The following is a 7,500-nucleotide window of genomic DNA, read 5'->3' as shown; positions in this document are numbered from 1 at the left end:
ATAGGGGCGAAAGACTAATCGAACCGTCTAGTAGTCGGTTCCCTCCGAAGTTTCCCTCAGATAGCCGGGAGCTCCGCGGCGAGTTCTACCTGCAAAGCCAATGATTGAGGCATCGGGGCGCAACGCCTCGACCTATTCTCAAACTTTAAATAGGTAGACGGCGCGCCGCTCGTCGAGCCGTGCCACGGAATCGAGAGCTCCAAGTGGGCCATTTTTGGTAAGCAGAACCGGCGATGGCGATGCGGATGAACCGGAAGTCGGGTTACGTGCTCCCAACCGCGCGCTAACCTAGACCCCACAAAGGGTGTTGGTCGATTAAGACAAAGCATTCCGTGGTCATGGAAGTCGAAATCCGCTAAGTGTGTGTAACAACTCACCCGCCGAATCAACTAGCCCCGAAATGGATGGCGCTAAAGCGCGCGACCTATACCCTACGTCGGGCAAGTACCAAGCCCCGATGAGTAGGAGGCGGCGGCCGCCGTAAAACCTGTGGCGTGAGCCCGGCGAGCGCCGTCGGCAGATTCGGTGTAGTAGCAAATATTCAAATGAGAACTTTGAAGGCCGAAGAGGGAAAGGTTCCATGTGAACGGCACTTGCACATGGGTTAGTCGATCCTAAGGGACCCGGGAAGCCCGTCCGATAGCGCTCCGAGCGCGTACTCCGAAAGGGAATCGGTTAAAATTCGAACCGGACGTGGCGGCCGACGGCAACGTTAGTGAGTCCGGAGACGTCGGCGGGGCCCCGAAAGAGTTATCTTCTCGTTTAACACCCCGCCCACCCCGGAAACGGCCGCCCGGAGGTCCGCCGGCCGGAAGAGCACCGCACGTCGCGTGGTGTCCGCAGCGCCCCGCCGCCCTTGAAAATCCGGAGGACCGAGTGCCTCCCACGCCCGTCCGTACTCATAACCGCATCGTGTCTCCAAGGTGAACAGCTCGGTCGATGGAACAATGTAGGCAAGGGAAGTCGGCAAAATGGATCCGTAACCTCGGAAAAGGATTGGCTCGAGGGCCGGGCACGGGTCCTGGCCCCGAACCCGTCGGCCGTCGGTGGACCGCGCCGAGCTCCCCGCGGCGAGAGCCGGTCGTCGCGTGCCTGGCCGGGGACGGATCGGGGAACGGCCCTTCGGGGCCTCTTCCCCGGCGTCGAACAATAACTCGAATCGGTACGACAAGGGGAATCCGACCGTTTAATTAAAACAAAGCATTGCGATGGTCCCCGCGATGTTGACGCAATGTGATTTCTCGCCAGTTGCTCGAATGTCAAAGTGAAGAAATTCAACCAAGCGCGGGTAAACGGCGGGAGTAACTATGACTCTCTTAAGGTAGCCAAATGCCTCGTCATCTAATTAGTGACGCGCATGAATGGATTAACGAGATTCCCACCGTCCCCGTCTACTATCCAAATAAACCACGCCCAAGGAACGGCTTGGCGGAATCACGGGGAAAGAAGACCCCGTCGAGCTTGACTCTAGTCCGACTTTGTGAAATGACTTGAGAGGTGTAGGATGTGGGAGCCGGAAACAACGAAAGTGAAATACCACTACTTTTAACGTTATTTTACTTATTCCGTGAATCTGAAGCCGGGCGCCGCCCTCTTTTGGACCCAAGGCGTCGCTTCGGCCGCCGATCCGGCGGAAGACATTGTCGTGGGGAGTTTGGTCGGGGCGGCACATCCGTTAAAAGATAACGCAGTGTCCTAAGATGAGCTCAACGAGAACAAATCTCGTGTGGAACAAAAGGGTAAAAGCTCGTTTGATTCTCGATTTCCGCACGAATACGAACCGTGAAAGCGTGGCCTATCGATCCTTTAGTCCTTCGGAATTTGAAGCTAGAGGTGTCGAAAAGTTACCACAGGATAATCGGCTTGGGCGCCAAGCGTTCATAGCGACGTTGCTTTTTGATCCTTCGATGTCGCGCTCTTCCTATCATTGTAGAAGCGTAATTCACCAAGTGTTGGATTGTTCACCCACCAATAGGGAACGTGAGTCGGGTTTAGACCGTCGTGAGACAGTTAGTTTTACCCTACCGATGACAAAGTTGTCGCAATAGTAATTCAACCTAGTACGAGAGGAACCGTTGATTCGCACAATTGGTCATCGCGCTTGGTTGAAAAGCCGCGGGCGCGAAGCTACCGTGCGTTGGATTATGACCGAACGCCTCTAAGTCGAATCCGGCTAGAAGCGATGCGTGCGCCCGCCGTTTGTTTGCCGACCAGCAGCAGGGGCCTTGGCCCCCGCAGGCACGTGCCGTTGGTGACCCTCGTAAGGTGAATCAGCCCGCGAGACGCCTGAAGCGCAATTCCCATCGAGCGGCGGGAGAATCCTTTCGTGACGACTTAAATACGCGACGGGTATTGAAGCGGCAGAGTGGCCTTGCTGCCACGATCCACCGAGATTCAGCCCTTGTCGCTTTGATTCGTCCCTCCCCTTCAACCACTCAAACAAATATCTTGTCCCTAATTTTGTCATCACATTTTAAAAAATCTAAACAAGTACTTGGAAATCGCCGGAGGTCGTGCTTAGTAGGATTTGTAGTCGTGACTATACGTGAAGGTGTTTCATCACACGTGATGGGAAAGAACCGCAGATGCTACCAAAAGAGGATGAAATATTGATATTGGTTGGGTTTGGACTTAGCCATGTTTGGTGTGTTGGCTAGTTTTTGTGACTTGGTGGTGATTTTGGTGAAAAACGAAAATCATGGTTTTGGAAAATCTGTCGACTCAATCCTCACAAATGCCTCCAAAGTGATGTGGGAGAAGTTTCTGGATAAAAAGGAATTGATCTTGGCATGGTTGGTACAGCCAAGTTCCATGATTTTGGTGTTTTGGCTTGATTTTGTGGGTTGGTGGTGATTTTGGTGAAAAACGAAAATGTTGGTTTTGGAAAACTGGCTGGACTCAATCCTCACAAATGCCTTCAAAGTGATGTGGGAGAAGTTTGGGAGCAAAAGGAATTGATCTTGACATGGTTGGTGCATAGCCAAGTTCATGATTTTGGATTTTTGGCTTGATTTTGTGGGTTTGGTGATTTTGGTGAAAAACGAAAATCATGGTTTTGGAAAAGTGGCTGGACTCAATCCTCACAAATGCCTTCAAAGTGATGTGGGAGAAGTTTGGGATCAAAAGGAATTGATCTTGACATGGTTGGTGCATAGCCAAGTTCATGATTTTGATGTTGATTTGGTGGTGATTTTGGTGAAAAACGAAAATGTTGGTTTTGGAAAAGTGGCTGGACTCAATCCTCACAAATGCCTCCAAAGTGATGTGGGAGAAGTTTGGGATCAAAAGGAATTGATCTTGACATGGTTGGTGCATAGCCAAGTTCATGATTTTGTGACTTGGTGGTGATTTTGGTGAAAAACGAAAATGTTGGTTTTGGAAAAGTGGCTGGACTCAATCCTCACAAATGCCTTCAAAGTGATGTGGGAGAAGTTTGGGATCAAAAGGAATTGATCTTGACATGGTTGGTGCATAGCCAAGTTCATGATTTTGGTGTTTTGGCTTGATTTTTGGCTTGGTGGTGATTTTGGTGAAAAACGAAAATCATGGTTTTGGAAAAGTGGCTGGACTCAATCCTCACAAATGCCTTCAAAGTGATGTGGGAGAAGTTTGGGATCAAAAGGAATTGATCTTGACATGGTTGGTGCATAGCCAAGTTCATGATTTTGGATGGCTTGATTTGGTGGTGATTTTGGTGAAAACGAAAATCATGGTTTTGGAAAACTGGCTGGACTCAATCCTCACAAATGCCTCCAAAGTGATGTGGGAGAAGTTTGGGATCAAAAGGAATTGATCTTGACATGGTTGGTGCATAGCCAAGTTCATGATTTTTGTTGGACTTGGTGGTGATTTTGGTGAAAAACGAAAATGTTGGTTTTGGAAAAGTGGCTGGACTCAATCCTCACAAATGCCTTCAAAGTGATGTGGGAGAAGTTTGGGATCAAAAGGAATTGATCTTGACATGGTTGGTGCATAGCCAAGTTCATGATTTTGGTGTTTTGGCTTGATTTTGTGGCTTGGTGGTGATTTTGGTGAAAAACGAAAATCATGGTTTTGGAAAAGTGGCTGGACTCAATCCTCACAAATGCCTTCAAAGTGATGTGGGAGAAGTTTGGGATCAAAAGGAATTGATCTTGACATGGTTGGTGCATAGCCAAGTTCCATGATTTTGGATTTTTGGCTTGATTGTGGACTTGGTGGTGATTTTGGTGAAAAACGAAAATCATGGTTTTGGAAAAGTGGCTGGACTCAATCCTCACAAATGCCTTCAAAGTGATGTGGGAGAAGTTTGGGATCAAAAGGAATTGATCTTGACATGGTTGGTGCATAGCCAAGTTCATGATTTTGGATTTTTGGCTTGATTTTGTGGCTTGGTGGTGATTTTGGTGAAAAACGAAAATGTTGGTTTTGGAAAAGTGGCTGGACTCAATCCTCACAAATGCCTTCAAAGTGATGTGGGAGAAGTTTGGGATCAAAAGGAATTGATCTTGACATGGTTGGTGCATAGCCAAGTTCCATGATTTTGGATTTTGGCTTGATTTTGGACTTGGTGGTGATTTTGGTGAAAAACGAAAATCATGGTTTTGGAAAAGTGGCTGGACTCAATCCTCACAAATGCCTTCAAAGTGATGTGGGAGAAGTTTGGGATCAAAAGGAATTGATCTTGACATGGTTGGTGCATAGCCAAGTTCATGATTTTGGATTTTTGGCTTGATTTTCGGACTTGGTGGTGATTTTGGTGAAAAACGAAAATCATGGTTTTGGAAAAGTGGCTGGACTCAATCCTCACAAATGCCTTCAAAGTGATGTGGGAGAAGTTTGGGATCAAAAGGAATTGATCTTGACATGGTTGGTGCATAGCCAAGTTCATGATTTTGGTGTTTTGGCTTGATTTTGTGGCTTGGTGGTGATTTTGGTGAAAAACGAAAATCATGGTTTTGGAAAACTGGCTGGACTCAATCCTCACAAATGCCTTCAAAGTGATGTGGGAGAAGTTTGGGATCAAAAGGAATTGATTTTGACATGGTTGGTGCATAGCCAAGTTCATGATTTTGTGGCTTGGTGGCTTGGTGGTGATTTTGGTGAAAAACGAAAATGTTGGTTTTGGAAAACTGGCTGGAGTCAATCCTCACAAATGCCTCCCAAAGTGATGTGGGAGAAGTTTGGGATCAAAAGGAATTGATCTTGACATGGTTGGTGCAATGCCAAGTTCAAGATTTTGTGACTTGGTGGTGATTTTGGTGAAAAACGAAAATGTTGGTTTTGGAAAACTGGCTGGACTCAATCCTCACAAATGCCTCCAAAGTGATGTGGGAGAAGTTTGGGATCAAAAGGAATTGATCTTGACATGGTTGGTGCAATGCCCAAGTTCATGATTTTGGTGTTTTGGCTTGATTTTGTGGCTTGGTGGTGATTTTGGTGAAAAACGAAAATCATGGTTTTGGAAAACTGGCTGGACTCAATCCTCACAAATGCCTTCAAAGTGATGTGGGAGAAGTTTGGGATCAAAAGGAATTGATTTTGACATGGTTGGTGCATAGCCAAGTTCCATGATTTTGGATTTTTGGCTTGATTTTGTGACTTGGTGGTGATTTTGGTGAAAAACGAAAATCATGGTTTTGGAAAAACTGGCTGGACTCAATCCTCACAAATGCCTCCAAAGTGATGTGGGAGAAGTTTGGGATCAAAAGGAATTGATCTTGACATGGTTGGTGCATAGCCAAGTTCATGATTTTGTGACTTGGTGGTGATTTTGGTGAAAAACGAAAATGTTGGTTTTGGAAAAGAGGCTGGACTCAATCCTCACAAATGCCTCCAAAGTGATGTGGGAGAAGTTTGGGATCAAAAGGAATTGATCTTGACATGGTTGGTGCATAGCCAAGTTCATGATTTTGTGACTTGGTGGTGATTTTGGTGAAAAACGAAAATGTTGGTTTTGGAAAAGTGGCTGGACTCAATCCTCACAAATGCCTTCAAAGTGATGTGGGAGAAGTTTGGGATCAAAAGGAATTGATCTTGACATGGTTGGTGCATAGCCAAGTTCATGATTTTGGTGTTTTGGCTTGATTTTGTGGCTTGGTGGTGATTTTGGTGAAAAACGAAAATCATGGTTTTGGAAAACTGGCTGGACTCAATCCTCACAAATGCCTTCAAAGTGATGTGGGAGAAGTTTGGAAATCAAAAGGAATTGATCTTGACATGGGTTGGTGCATAGCCAAGTTCATGATTTTGGATTTTTGGCTTGATTTTGTGGCTTGGTGGTGATTTTGGTGAAAAACGAAAATCATGGTTTTGGAAAAGTGGCTGGACTCAATCCTCACAAATGCCTTCAAAGTGATGTGGGAGAAGTTTGGGATCAAAAGGAATTGATCTTGACATGGTTGGTGCATAGCCAAGTTCATGATTTTGGTGTTTTGGCTTGATTTTGTGGCTTGGTGGTGATTTTGGTGAAAAACGAAAATCATGGTTTTGGAAAAGTGGCTGGACTCAATCCTCACAAATGCCTCCAAAGTGATGTGGGAGAAGTTTGGGAGCAAAAGGAATTGATCTTGACATGGTTGGTGCATAGCCAAGTTCATGATTTTGGTGTTTTGGCTTGATTTTGTGGCTTGGTGGTGATTTTGGTGAAAAACGAAAATCATGGTTTTGGAAAACTGGCTGGACTCAATCCTCACAAATGCCTTCAAAGTGATGTGGGAGAAGTTTGGGATCAAAAGGAATTGATCTTGACATGGTTGGTGCATAGCCAAGTTCCATGATTTTGGATTTTTGGCTTGATTTTGTGACTTGGTGGTGATTTTGGTGAAAAACGAAAATGTTGGTTTTGGAAAAGTGGCTGGACTCAATCCTCACAAATGCCTTCAAAGTGATGTGGGAGAAGTTTGGGATCAAAAGGAATTGATCTTGGCATGGTTGGTGCATAGCCAAGTTCCATGATTTTGGATTTTTGGCTTGATTTTGTGACTTGGTGGTGATTTTGGTGAAAAACGAAAATCATGGTTTTGGAAAAGTGGCTGGACTCAATCCTCACAAATGCCTTCAAAGTGATGTGGGAGAAGTTTGGGATCAAAAGGAATTGATCTTGGCATGGTTGGTGCATAGCCAAGTTCCAAGATTTTGGTGTTTTGGCTTGATTTTGTGACTTGGTGGTGTGCCAAGAATCATGAAATTTTCAAAGTGGTGGTTTTTGAGTTTTGTTGGTTGGAAAGTGTCACAAATGCATGCAGAATGAGGTCTAGAAAGTTTGGTATCAAAACCAAGCCATCTTGATGTGGTTTTGAATTTTTGAAATGTTGGAAAATAGAGGGTTTTGAAAAAAATTCATGAAAATTCGAAACCTTGGCCAATCCTAACGAAACTTGGTGGGCACCTTCTTGATATTATTATGGGATGGACTGGAAAAAATCACGCAAAAATACGGTGTCTAGATACGTTTTTCCATTTTTCCCCGATTTTCCACATTTCGGGTCTTTGGAAAAATAAAAAAAATACTTCCCCATG

General features: G+C 45.4%; 1 non-coding gene across 1 annotated transcript in view; it reads left to right on the top strand.

The window, feature by feature from the left end:
- LOC150024039 (25S ribosomal RNA) overlaps positions 1-2,418 on the top strand; it is a 3,321-nt gene extending 903 nt beyond the window's left edge. The window contains exon 1 of the ribosomal RNA XR_016516676.1: positions 1-2,418. This exon is cut by the window's left edge and continues 903 nt beyond it. This is a non-coding gene — a ribosomal RNA (25S ribosomal RNA).
- The last annotated feature ends 5,082 nt before the right edge of the window (positions 2,419-7,500 follow it).

This window comes from Phaseolus vulgaris, chromosome 10, assembly GCF_051622355.1.
Source record: "Phaseolus vulgaris cultivar YP4 chromosome 10, ASM5162235v1, whole genome shotgun sequence".
In the NCBI taxonomy this organism is placed as follows: domain Eukaryota; kingdom Viridiplantae; phylum Streptophyta; class Magnoliopsida; order Fabales; family Fabaceae; genus Phaseolus; species Phaseolus vulgaris.
The sequence above is the reverse complement of the archived record's forward strand: the minus strand, read 5'-3'. Positions and strand labels throughout refer to the sequence as shown.